At 37.6% G+C, this 12,323-nt stretch overlaps 1 protein-coding gene across 2 annotated transcripts in view; it reads left to right on the top strand.

The window, feature by feature from the left end:
• The window catches only part of HMGA2 (high mobility group AT-hook 2), a 163,558-nt gene that overhangs the window by 51,909 nt on the left and 99,326 nt on the right, over positions 1 to 12,323 (top strand). The window lies entirely within an intron of this gene.

A 12,323-nucleotide genomic window follows, 5' to 3' on the forward strand; every position in this document is an offset into this window, starting at 1 on the left:
CTCTTTCTTCAAAAAAGAGTAACAATGAGAAAGCTTGTCCAGTAATTGAGTAACAAAGGTTAAAGGGGCACTATCAGACATCAGAAGGTGATTAAGAGAGGTGATAACATTCAAATGTAGTGTGTACAGGATAAAGTTTAAAAAACAAAATCTCTTTGTTCTACATTCCCTGGAAATGCAGTATATTTCTCCTTAAAACCAGTGAAAAAGAGCAAAAATGAACTGCTGGATACTTGCACCTGGAATTTAGTTTTTCCGTTCTGGACCGTCTTCATGCCTCACATTGTTGCAGTAACTGGTAATATGTTTCATTAAAAGTTTCCTCTTTTCCTGGCTGTTGACTCTGTAGATGTGGCTGTCACACAAATGTGTTTTTGAAAAGTGACGTGATTCTTTGGCCATGCAAAGATTTTGGTCTCAGACACTTGAAAATCAGTGGTCTCCCTTATGATTACAGCTGATGAGAGTCTGCCTTTATCTCTCTCCTTTGTATGTCTTCCCCATATGCATACACTTTCAAAAGAAAAGTGATGAGGATGTCCCTTGAAAAACCTGATCAGGTGTTAGAAGATATGGAAGGTACGGTCATATGCTCCATCATAAGTTAACATTTCTGATTTTCCTTTTCTTGTTCCCTTTCTCTTTCTCTGTGCAACATTTGTTTTTACATTTCTTTTTTGAATCCATACCTCCCCATCTCAATTTTGCTCCCTTATTTTATTCCGCCTACCCTGTCCACTTTGCAGTCCTACCATTTTTTTCCCTTTTTGTTCAGTTCTTTTTGCATAGATGTTAACGTTGTTGTCAAGGTACCTGCTTCCCAAAGCTCAAACAGCACAGCTGAGGTTCCCCACAGTGTCAGCAGCTAAGCACAGGAGAGGAGGGATGGCTTCAGCAGTCACTTTAAGAATTAGTTTTGTAGAGTTGTCCAGGATATTTCTGTTAGTTCTGTGGAGCAAAAGAGACCGTTACATACTAGAGGTATTGTTCATGCCTGCAGCTTTTAAATCAGGCAGATTTCAGGTTCATAAAGAAGCCCACTGGCATTAGGAAACTAGGTGGCTTGTATGAACTTATCTATGCTGGTAATGTTTTCGAGGCAGCCTGCAGAAGACAAATGCAAAGTGCAGTAAAACATAGATCAGTTGCTGTCTGTGTCCTCCTGTTAGGTTCTGAGCCTGCACATGTGGATGCTAAGTGTTACTTGCTTGTTCCTCACCTTGGGTGCGGTCCCAGAGGAAGCAGCAGAAATAGCTGTTTTATGAGAGTAATTTATAACAGCCAAGCCATCTCCACTGGATTAGGAATGCATGATAGTTGAATATGGATGGCTGAATAGCTCTGTGAAAAGGGAAAATGTAGCTATTTGAAATATTAAAAGATTTTCTCTCCCAAACACTCGTAGTCTGAAATTAAATCAGAAATGAATTTTCAATGAAAAGGGCTAAATATAATAATTGTGGTGGTTTTAGGCAAGAATAGTTCCCTTCTATTTTTGTATCTTATATGGGGGAAGAAAGAATAGGCAGTCTCAGTGGAGCATTAAATTCAATGCAGTCTGTTTGTTGGGTGAAGAATCTGAATCACAGAAATGGAAATTATTGATTAGCTAAGAGACACTGACATTACTTTATCATGAGACCAGTATTTTTAACAGGTTCATTTATTTCTTTGAAACTAAGGCATACTTTCAAACTTGGAAACACTTTCTGTTGTTTCTGTTGGAGGCACAGTCCTTTTATTTGCTTATTCCGATAGTATGATTGCTTCTGGTGATATTCAGAGATTATACTCATACCTGCAGTTTGCAGCTGAGATAATTCTGTAGACCATGAGACTCATATGCCGTTTTTTCCTTTCCTTCTCTTCTCTTTCCAGTTCAAATTGGATTTGTGGGTTCCTCCTTTGTACATGATGAAATGGAGAGCGATGCTAGATTTTTCTCCAGAAAGAAATAATGTTAAATTATTATGAGCCATTATGGTGCCTACTGCTTATAAGCCAAGCTTATAGTTGAAGTCAGGGGAGGATTCTGCCCAAAAGCAGATGGTGCAATACCATCCTTTGTGTTTTGACATCTAACCCGTATTCAGAAAACATCCCTTTTTGTCACCCAAATCTCGTTTACATTTTTAGTCATTATTTTCTTTCTTAGTCCAATTTATTTATACATCAAGTGTTAATGATAACGGCTCTATGTTGGTTAAAGTAAGGAGTGTGTAGATTTTCTTGGAGAGGGCAAAATTTTATGTGACAGGTATTTTTCTAAGTTTGTAACCCTTTTTGTGACTTTAGAGGTTCTGTGTCATATGTTGTTCATCAAATTGTAAAGTATTATTTCTGCTGTTTCCTTCAATATGCACATGCAGAGACATACGAGCTAACAGACCACTGTAGAATTCTGGTAGCTGGTCTTTCTGCCGGTTCAAATTAAGTATTTAATGTTTGTGACTCACAATGTATTTATTTATTTATATATTCTATTTTAGAAGAGAACTAAATCTTTTTGACTAGTATAAAACAGGGAAGTGGAAGGGAGAGGGCAAGCCAAGTGAAGAGGGCAAGGAACCCAATTTAACAGAAGTACCTGAGACATCCAGTTGTCTTTTTAATGCAATAGTATGCACTTTGTAAAACTGTCAAGGAAAAGAAGGCCCTTATGAGTAGAAAATACAGTAAAGATTGATGAACTCTTCTGAAAATAAAATATTGAGCCACATAGAAAAGCTTTTCAAATGCAGAGAGCTAATTGAATAAAAATCCTGAAGATAATGAGGATCACATAGCTGGGGAATGCAGATCTTTGGAGTCAGGAACGCAGGGCCTGCTGCTGTAGAACTCATCTTCCCTGTAAGCTGCTGCACATGTGTGAAATGCATTGAAGGCTGTGAGTCCTTTTAATTGGGAGGGAGGGAAACCTCTTCATGACCTTGGTACTGGTTAATTTTAGAGGTTTTAATGCAAGAACATGTTCTAGGCTCTTTGGATGCATCTACGTTAGTGTTTTAGCTGAGATCAGGAGTGCGCTTTGGAAGAGAATCTCCTAATTGTCCCCACTTACTGTTGACTGTTCTGCTGACTGTTCAGGGGTAGGAGTAGAATAGGAGACTGAATAATCGATTATAGTACTGCTCGTTCCAAAGAACTGCACTGAAAACCTCTGGAAATTTCAGACTTCTGATGCTCTCATGCGTTAGTTTAGTGGAGAAACCTGAAACCTGATTCTGAAGTTGATGCTTTAAAAGAATATTTGGTTTTTATTTCCATTGTTTTTGATATGTCCCTGAGTAGTTTTTTGGCATTTTCTGATTTCACCTCCACATTATTTAACTTGAAACACAGATTCAGTATATGGCATGGCAGGATCACTCAAAAAAGCAAGGGACAGTCCAGAGCCTCTTACAGCTTTGAACAGGACTTCACTGGGGAGGAAAGATGGCTGCTACCATGCCATGAAAATGTTTCAAAGGAGAAACATGCAATTCTGGCAGCCACATGATTATAACTGTGGAACAGAAAGAGTTAATTTCCAAATACAGGGTCCCTGTAAAGCATACATACACACATATAGTGCTTGTTGAAGCCCAAATAACAATGCGATTTGTTCAGAAAAACTGACTTTTGCTCTTCCAAACATTTTGTATCTAGATATTCTAGATAGCACATTTCAGATTGGTGGAAGATAAAAGATAATGAGAAATGGATTTAATTTCTTCAAATAGGATTTTCAGTGACTAGCTAGACATCTCAGTATTTTTGAAGCTCGAGTTTTCCCATTGTTAGTGAGGGCAGAGTTTCACTTTATATACTGAGTCAGTTTAAGAGGTGCCGAACTATGTTTAAAAAATCGTAAAGAAAAATACTTCTTTCTAATAACTTTTTCCTCAGATTATTTCCCACTGCAATTTTGACATAGCTCCGATATCAAACCTTAAGCCTTGTATTTATTAGATGTTTCTATTCCAGTAGTACCAGAAAGCCTGTGTCAGGACAAGGACTGCTTATGTTCATTCATGGGCTAGATTTTGAAAATCAGGTTCTAAATTTTGAAGAAATTTCTCTTTCAAGAGAAATCACTTGCCTCTGATCATTTATAATCTAACAGGAATACCAGAAGACGCATCAATATGTTGGGGCTATTGCCTGCCTGTAACGAGTCTTTCTAAACCATATCTAAGAAGAAGTTTCTGTCTGATAGTGCCATATCCTGTGATGTGAAGCTGTTTAACCAGTTTTCCTCATTTCTCATGCAGTGCAGTCTTTTTTGTCTCATATAATGTGGTAGTTTAGGAGATGCTCAGATAAAGTCACTCAGGCTTCTTCACTAGGTAGCGGAGAGAGAAGGACACTGAAATCATAGTCCATCCTGCTCCAAAATAGGCTTTACTGTAGGTGTGGTGAATTCCCATCTGGAGATGGCAATCTTTTGTTGTTGGGGGAGACAACCTAGATAACAAGGTAAGACAAAAATCTGACTCTTAGACAGCAAAAGCTATGTAAGATAAATCCCACCCTTTGATATTAAGGTGCTTACCAATGTATAACCAAGCTAGATTCCATTTTTATGAGAAAATATTTTTCTTTGAATGCATTACTTCATGGTCTGTTTGGAGCACAATGATTGAGGTAAAACTTCAATCACATGAATGTGATGGTGAATGAAAAAGAAGGTTGTTATTTATGTAATTGTAACTAGAGAAGATATCACAGATAAAAATTTAGTTACTCGTAATTGGGAGAATAATGTCATTTGAGATATGTTACTTTATGTCTTTCCAACTTTTGATTGCAATATATGTGGTGTTACTGCTTTGTGTGAAACAAACCATGAAAATGTGCACATGTTGTTGCTGTTATTTTAATCATCCAAACTCCCTACCTTCTTTATTAAGGCAACTGAGCTTATTTTGTTAAAAGGTAATATAAATATCTTCTTCTGTCATGAACGTGTTTTACGTCTGCGTGGGCAAGTCATCTGTGAGGGGTCATTGTTTAAGTGATCTAAGGAACCTGAAGGGGCTCTTATCAAAAAAGAGATTATTGATCTCTTTTCTTCAAAATTACTAAATCTAAAGAGTAGACAAAGAACATGAATTAAAAGCTTTAAAAGCTTTATACTTAGATATCTAGTTTCCAGTTGAGATGATCTGTAAAAGAAATCATCTCTCAAAAACAGAACATTTTGAGACAAGCAGCACACCTAACAATTTTTAAACTTTTCTCCTACGACTAGTACATATTTAATGCTAATTTTTTTGGCCAATTTTTGTCATTTTTTCCCATTCAGTTTTCTGGGGCAAAAAAACATACTTTCCATGCTGGTACCAAATGAGTAAAAATATTTATCAAAAATATGTTATTTCTGCCTCGCGTGTGTTTAGAGGGGTATGTGCCTTCGTTTCCCTAGAAGCTTGTCTAAGCACATTCTGGATACTATTGTTGTCCTTCATTAGAATCTCAGAGTCATGTTCCTTGTTGCTGTAAGTAGATGTGGTACCATTTATTTCAAGTACAGGTCTCCCAGTAGGCCAGAACAGAACATTTAGCTATGATCTTTCTTGTATAAAATAAATTTATATTACCAAAAGGATATTTCACTCATTCTCTAATTCACTTCCACTTCGGGTAAGGGATATTACAAAATGTCCAGCTTTGCCAAAAAATATTTTGCCTTTAACTGTCATTTCAGAGTTATTAAAGGAAAATCTTACATTATGTTTGAGGCTCAAACAGGAAATTTTAACCGGAAAAATACAGAAAGTTAAATCCCCAGTATCAGTAATGAAAAGGTAAGCTGAACTTCTGAGCTGTTTCTTTTTTATGATCTCAGATATTATTAATGCCTGCTCAGAACTTAATTTCTTTAAAAATTAATTTTCTGTTTGGCAGTGTATCTTGATTTCCATAAGACTCATTACCCGTTTTACATATGAGGAAACTGAGCGTGGAGTCTGGTAAAGCCAGCAGCAGGAAGCATTTTTGCACCTTCAGTGTTTGAATCCTCTATTTTGTTGCTGGCACGGTTATCAGCAATTGTGCATCTAACTACCTGACAGAGAAAACATACCAGCTAGTGAAAAGTACATGCACTCATTCTTGCTCCTACAATTCCATTTCCACCATTGAAAATGTTACAAATGCAGAAAGAGAAGCTGGGCCTCACCTCCATTGAAAATGTACTCCACAAGGTTAATTGCCTTGCCCAAGGAAATCTGTAGAAGAGCCAGGAATAGAACTCACATTTCCTGGCACCCTGCCCTGTGCCTTTGGTTCAAGGCCATGCTTCTTCAGTAAAGCTTGCTTGCGAACAGGTTGGATGAGGGAGGGAAAACATACTTTTGAATTCTGTATCTTAAACCAATATATAGCTTTTACTAGTTTCTGTAAATTTGGACATATCCATCTACCATATGTCTAGCTGGTGGGACACTGAGGGGTAGGAGTAAGGTATATAAAAACAATCTGCATATTCCCTATGTAGAAGATAGATCAGAGAGGTTTGGGGTCAGTAGGGTTTTGCTACTTGAACTCAGCCCGACTATCAGCCTGAAATATACTTAACAAAAGCATGAGTATTGGTGATATCCTCTCTTCTCTAACTTAATTACATATGGAAGTCCAATATTGGTCCAGTAAATGACAGATGTAGTCCCCAAACTAAGGTGCCTAGTTCCTTGAATGTTTTCAATGTGCTTAATCCATTTTTCAGGGCTAGCTGACCTTAGCCATAGGTATGGGACAGGGCCATTCCAGGCTGTCACATCCAGAGACAGTATTTCCATTCCCTATCCTCTTGAAAGGTAGTGGTAGAGACGGAATAAAAAAAAATGCGCTAAAGTGTGATCCAGGACAGAAGATTAGGATTCAAGACTCCTAGGTTTTCTTATCATTTCTGACTAATTATGCAGTATATTTAATGCATCTGTGCCAAGTTCTGTTTTATACGGCAAGCTCCAGTAGTACAGTAGCCTTACAATAAAATATCATATTTATACTCCCTCAGTGACAGAAAAGGGCCATCTTATGAATGGCAGTCAGCCCTTCTGTGGATGAATCTACTCCTCTCAATTAAGAATTATGATAGTAATTAAACAGGAGTAATACTTTTGGCTTCACTCTGCATTCTGTACAGACCCAAGTGGGAGATCTGTATGCTGAAGGAATGCAGTATTTATCCTGTTCTTGAAGGGTGGGGAAGGAGGGTAGTATTGTGATAATTAACGTTTAGAAAGTGCTTTTAGGTGTTTGAATGAAAGTCATTATGTGCTATAAGTGCAACTACTATTATTTCCTCTTCCTTAATCTTGGGACTAAGCCTTGCTTTAAATTGCAGTTTAGTATTGTATTTTAGTTACAAGGGTAGGTTTTCAAAAAGAAAGGGGGCTTCTTTAAGTAAGTAGCTGCAGAATGTCCTCACCAGAAGATGGCTTCTAATTTTACCGCACACAGCTCTGAATGTAGAAAAATTTTTTGTATGAACAGTAATGTACTTTATATGTGATTTAGTTAGCATGGCTCATTCTTATTCTCTAGTCTTATTTTGTGCTAGGTACCAATTTAAAAAACAAAGGGAGCACAGTTTACAATAGAGTTCACAATGACATTTACAAGTGCATCTATTTTTTATCCTAACACCCATCCAAGTTATTCGTCAGACCACAAAGGAAAAACAAAATAAAAGTAGAGGGACAAGAACCTGACTGTTAAATCTGAAAATTGTTACTTCATAAAGACCAACACAGGCCTTTATTAATTAAATAATCACCATTAGTGGTTTAAAGATGCAGTAGTGACACTACAGGCAAGATCTGTTAAGGTCCTAGAGAATCCAGATATTTTTAGTCTTCAGGGAGAACCCTAAAACAGGAAACTCCAAGGTCTGGGGAAATGAAAGACTGGATGAAAAAGCCATCTGTTGAGGAACATATAATCACAATGTTGTAGCTGATAATGCTCATAAAGCACTGTTTGTTTTGCAGTCTTTTGTCATTCACTGGTCAGAATGATTCTGATTTCACAGAATATTCTTATCAGCTTTGCTGTTATTGGAGGCTGTTGATGGGGTATGATTTCCTTGTTTGCAATAGGGAGAAACAGCCAGGGAGGTTTCTTCTTTGCTGGTTTGTCTAGTTTTAATGTTCTAGTGATTTCTTACTAGGAAGGTAATTTTTTTGCTGTGCAAGGGCAGCCCCTGGCCACTCTGAGCTGGTAGACGTTAAAGGAAGGTGTTTTTGTTTTCTCAGCACAGGCATCTTTGGATTTCATCCTGTTTCTTTGGTAGCCTGACATAGTGGGAAATCTGTTCCACCTAAGCTATGCAAGCACATGTCTGGGTGAGAACTCCTCAAATCCAGCCTGGTGAAATAAGGCTGCTGTTCAGTGGGACATTTAAAAGTCATGGGGCCACATGGGAGAAGAAAAAAATGGGAAGCCTGGCCTAGCCTAGTGCTTAGGGTGTTCACGTAAAGATCTGGGGTTATGTTTCCTAGGGCTGTTTTTTGTCTGATCTAAAAGGCACACGTTAGAAAACATAGCCATAGAAAACAAAGCTCATTTCTGTCTCAGTTTGAGAATGGGCCTTAACTAATATTCACATGTCAGCCTTTTTCTTGCTTTCCTTCTGCAGCCTTGTCTCTGCATGGCAATTCAGCTTCAAGGGAAAGGCTCAAGAATACTTCTCCTGCAGTAAAGGAAAGGAGCTGGTGATTAGGACACTTGTGTAGAGGGTGTGGGTTTAGATTTTCCTCCTGTTTATTAAAGGGTAAACTGTGTGAACACTCTTACTCTGAGATGCTAATGTACAAGTTGGGTGTGAGCGCTATGAATGAAGTTTGGTTCTGCCCTGACCGCACTGAGTTCTGAACGTTTCTGTAGAGGAAGTAGGTGGATTTTAGGTGTCTATCAGCTGAAATTTTAAATGTGCTAAAGTGTTAGTTGGGAGGTAAGGCTTATTGCCATAGAACTAACAATTCTGAGCATGTGTGCAGAGGCTTTAAAGCTGCATAGGAAAATACTGGAGAATTTAGGAACTTACAGGGTTAGGCAGTCATGGAAAACAGATGGATTGCATCCAACCCTCGAGAATTCTCCACACACGTAAGACATGTTATTTGTGTGTTTTAAAGTGTGGCTGCAAGGATTTTACAGGCAACAGCTCGCTATAATCTATTTGCACATGATTTTAATTCTTTCTCTTACTAGTTCAAACAGTATTACATGTTATTATGGCAAGTATTGCAGACTTTCAGGATTTTGGCGATTCAGTTATACGTGTCTGTGTGTGTGTATGATTTCCATTGCTGTTTTAGGATGCTAGTAATGCATAATGTATGTCTTTATTCTTCTTTTCCTTTTTTTATAAACTTGCTGTCTTCAGTTTGTTCTATTCCAGTCTGTCAGTCCTGGGAACTGTGGAACTGCAGGGTCAGACTTTGGTGCTAATTATGATGATTTAAATAATAGTATTGATAAGTTACATTTGAAATAATGTATGAGTTGTGTATCTGTATCAGTGTCAATGAGAACAGAGTCTGGCCCACAGAGATTGGTTTGCTTTGATTAACAGTGATTTACCAGTAGTAGCAGTCTCCGTTTTGGAGCCATTAAGATTATCAGTGAATTGGCAAGATTTAGAGTCTTTACATCCTGTCTCTTTAGAATAATTGCTGGGAACTTAGAAAACATTCAGCCTGGTAGTTCCTGTATACAGGAACAATCATTACTTTACCCAATATATTATCTTAATCCATTTTGACTGTTATATCAATTATCCTAATAGAGAGCAATTGGGGCCCTTTACAAGATGTAATACAAACACATATGTGAGCTTCACTATTATGATCTTATCAAAGTTGCATTGTGCTAACATGTTCTTGGGGTTTCCTTAGTATTCACACAGAACTCATTCATGCTCTGGCTGCTCATACTGCATTGTTTCCTGTTAACCATACTAAATGCCTTGAGGAATCTGCTTGGGGACTCTTATTCCACAAACAACTGTCTGTTTGGGTCTTAAAAAAAACAATCAATGCAATACTGACAATATATATGTGGTACTTGGATTGTAACATTAAAAATGCAGAGGATAAAAAGCTATCTCTGCCATGGCATGCACTCCTGGATTCATTACCATTCATTAACTATTTAGAGGAAGCGGAGTTATACACAATTTTAAGAGTGCTTCATTACACACTTCCCATTTGAGTCAGGGATGGTTTCATGCTTGAAGCAATTGTTTTATCAAGATTTACACATAAGTCTGATTGAGATGCACTGACAGACTGTTGCCATCTGTCTGTCTGTCTCACTTGCTGCCTTTTGCCAGGTAGATTGAACAGACAGCCTGGAGGTGCATGAAAAAATGTTAGACCTGTTGAAGTCAAACTCCTAATGAAGTCAGTTACCCCCAGATTTCAATCCTTCTTTGTCTGCCACTAATGTGGTGTGTAACTGTGTCTGCTAGTCAGCTCTATAAACCGTGCAGATAGCCATGTTTGTACAAAACTCAGATCATCTGAGAAAGAAGATCTGTACATGTTCAAGTTACGTACCAGATGAACAGAAACTTTATGCTGACTATAGCATGGCAAAGATAGTATTTGAATTGCTCTGTGACTGTGATAAATTTATTATTTGTGTCAAGAAGTTTAGGAGTTGCTGCATGAATAATGAACAGATTAGGTGTGTACAGAGAAACAGAGAAGGGTTTTTATTGATGCTGTTTTATTCTTATAAAGCAAGTTGGTGTGCCATGTAAATAGTATTCCATCTTTTGAAAGTAGAAGTTTATTACTGTTTAATCACTTCAGTGAACTGTTTGAAAACTGGAATATGGACATCTCTGCACTTTAACCTTCAGCAAATTTTTCTGGGAAAAACAGACAGACATGGTTTTATAGAAAGACATGGTTTTGAAAATGGCTGAATGATTTTGCTACTTCCACTTGTATAACCTTCATTAAGGATATGCTCAGCTGTGGTCATATGTAGATATTTTCTTAGGGTATATTACTCAGTGAAGCAGTCTTTATAAGGCAAGACTGTGTAAAGTATTGGTTCGACTAAAGTGGATTCAGTAGGAAGACTCCCTCTGACTTCATTGGAATTCATTTGTGCATGATACTTTTTGCTTAAACTAAACCAAAATTCTGTAGGGTAAAGGCAGTACTCATAGCACAGAGAGCAGCAAAGAGGAGTTATGTTATATTGCAGTTCACACATGCACACAAAAATATTTCAAAATTATGTACTTAATAATAATTTTGCTCCAAGCAGAAGCTATTTCATCTCTTTTGTTGTTCATTCCAGGGAATAGGAGGTCTCAGAGCCAGTGCAGGCAAAACAGATGCCATGGTTTTCCAAAGTACAGATTAATAATTCCGTGCTCATAAATCACTAAGAAAACTATTTAAGGGAGAAGTTAGAGCCATCGTGATCTTTTTTGCATAATTATAAATCATTGTGGTTTGCTTTGAATGATTAAAATTTCAACCAACTAATTGCATAATGTCCCAGAGCAAGCTTTGTCCTTTACAAGTCTTAGTACACCCTTCTGTACACCCCAGCAACCATTTTCTTGAGTGTGTAATGTTGGAATAGAAAACTTTATTGATTTATTTAGTTCCTTCATTTTTGATTGACTTGTTAGTTTTCATAAAAGCTAATAGTGGTCATACCATAAAAAGTTAGGGGAGGGATTCTGTTCTTCCTTTGCACTTACACAATGTGAATGTTTTTACCACTTTGCATAAGCAGAGACAGGAGTGAGCCATAACCACATCCTTTCTTGGTCTCTCTTTCTTCTCCTCCATGTCTACTTTTGAATATTTAGTTTGCCCACTATCCTCATTCAGGGCTATGTATATGTCATGGGTAGAAGCTTTGAAAAATTTCTGGTTTTGAGTAATTTGAGTGTGATAAAGCAGCTGAAAAATGGAAAAGGACATTTATTTAATTAAAAAATGTCTGAAATGGATTTATTTGGAGGCTATTCAACAAAATAAACATCTGGTCCAAGACTAAATATGAGAAATTTCAGGTAACCTTTGAGAAAGTTTAATGGCAAGGAGTAGAAAACAGGCAGAAAGAATGAGCATAGAGCCTAAGTCAAAGCCACAGAGCTAGTGCAGCTGCTCTCTGTGTGTGGTGCCCATGCACAGGACCTGCTGGAAGCACTGTTAGAGCAGGCAGCTGGGAACTGTTGCTCCTGCATTCTTTCCCTGGATTTGACCTCACCAGCTCTCAGTTAAAATGTGTCCCATGCACTGATATTAAGAGTTTTCAATATAGGATGAAAGAATGCATAGGTGCATCCATCTCCCACA

The sequence above is a fragment of the Dromaius novaehollandiae genome, chromosome 1 (genome assembly GCF_036370855.1).
Source record: "Dromaius novaehollandiae isolate bDroNov1 chromosome 1, bDroNov1.hap1, whole genome shotgun sequence".
In the NCBI taxonomy this organism is placed as follows: Eukaryota; Metazoa; Chordata; class Aves; order Casuariiformes; family Dromaiidae; genus Dromaius; species Dromaius novaehollandiae.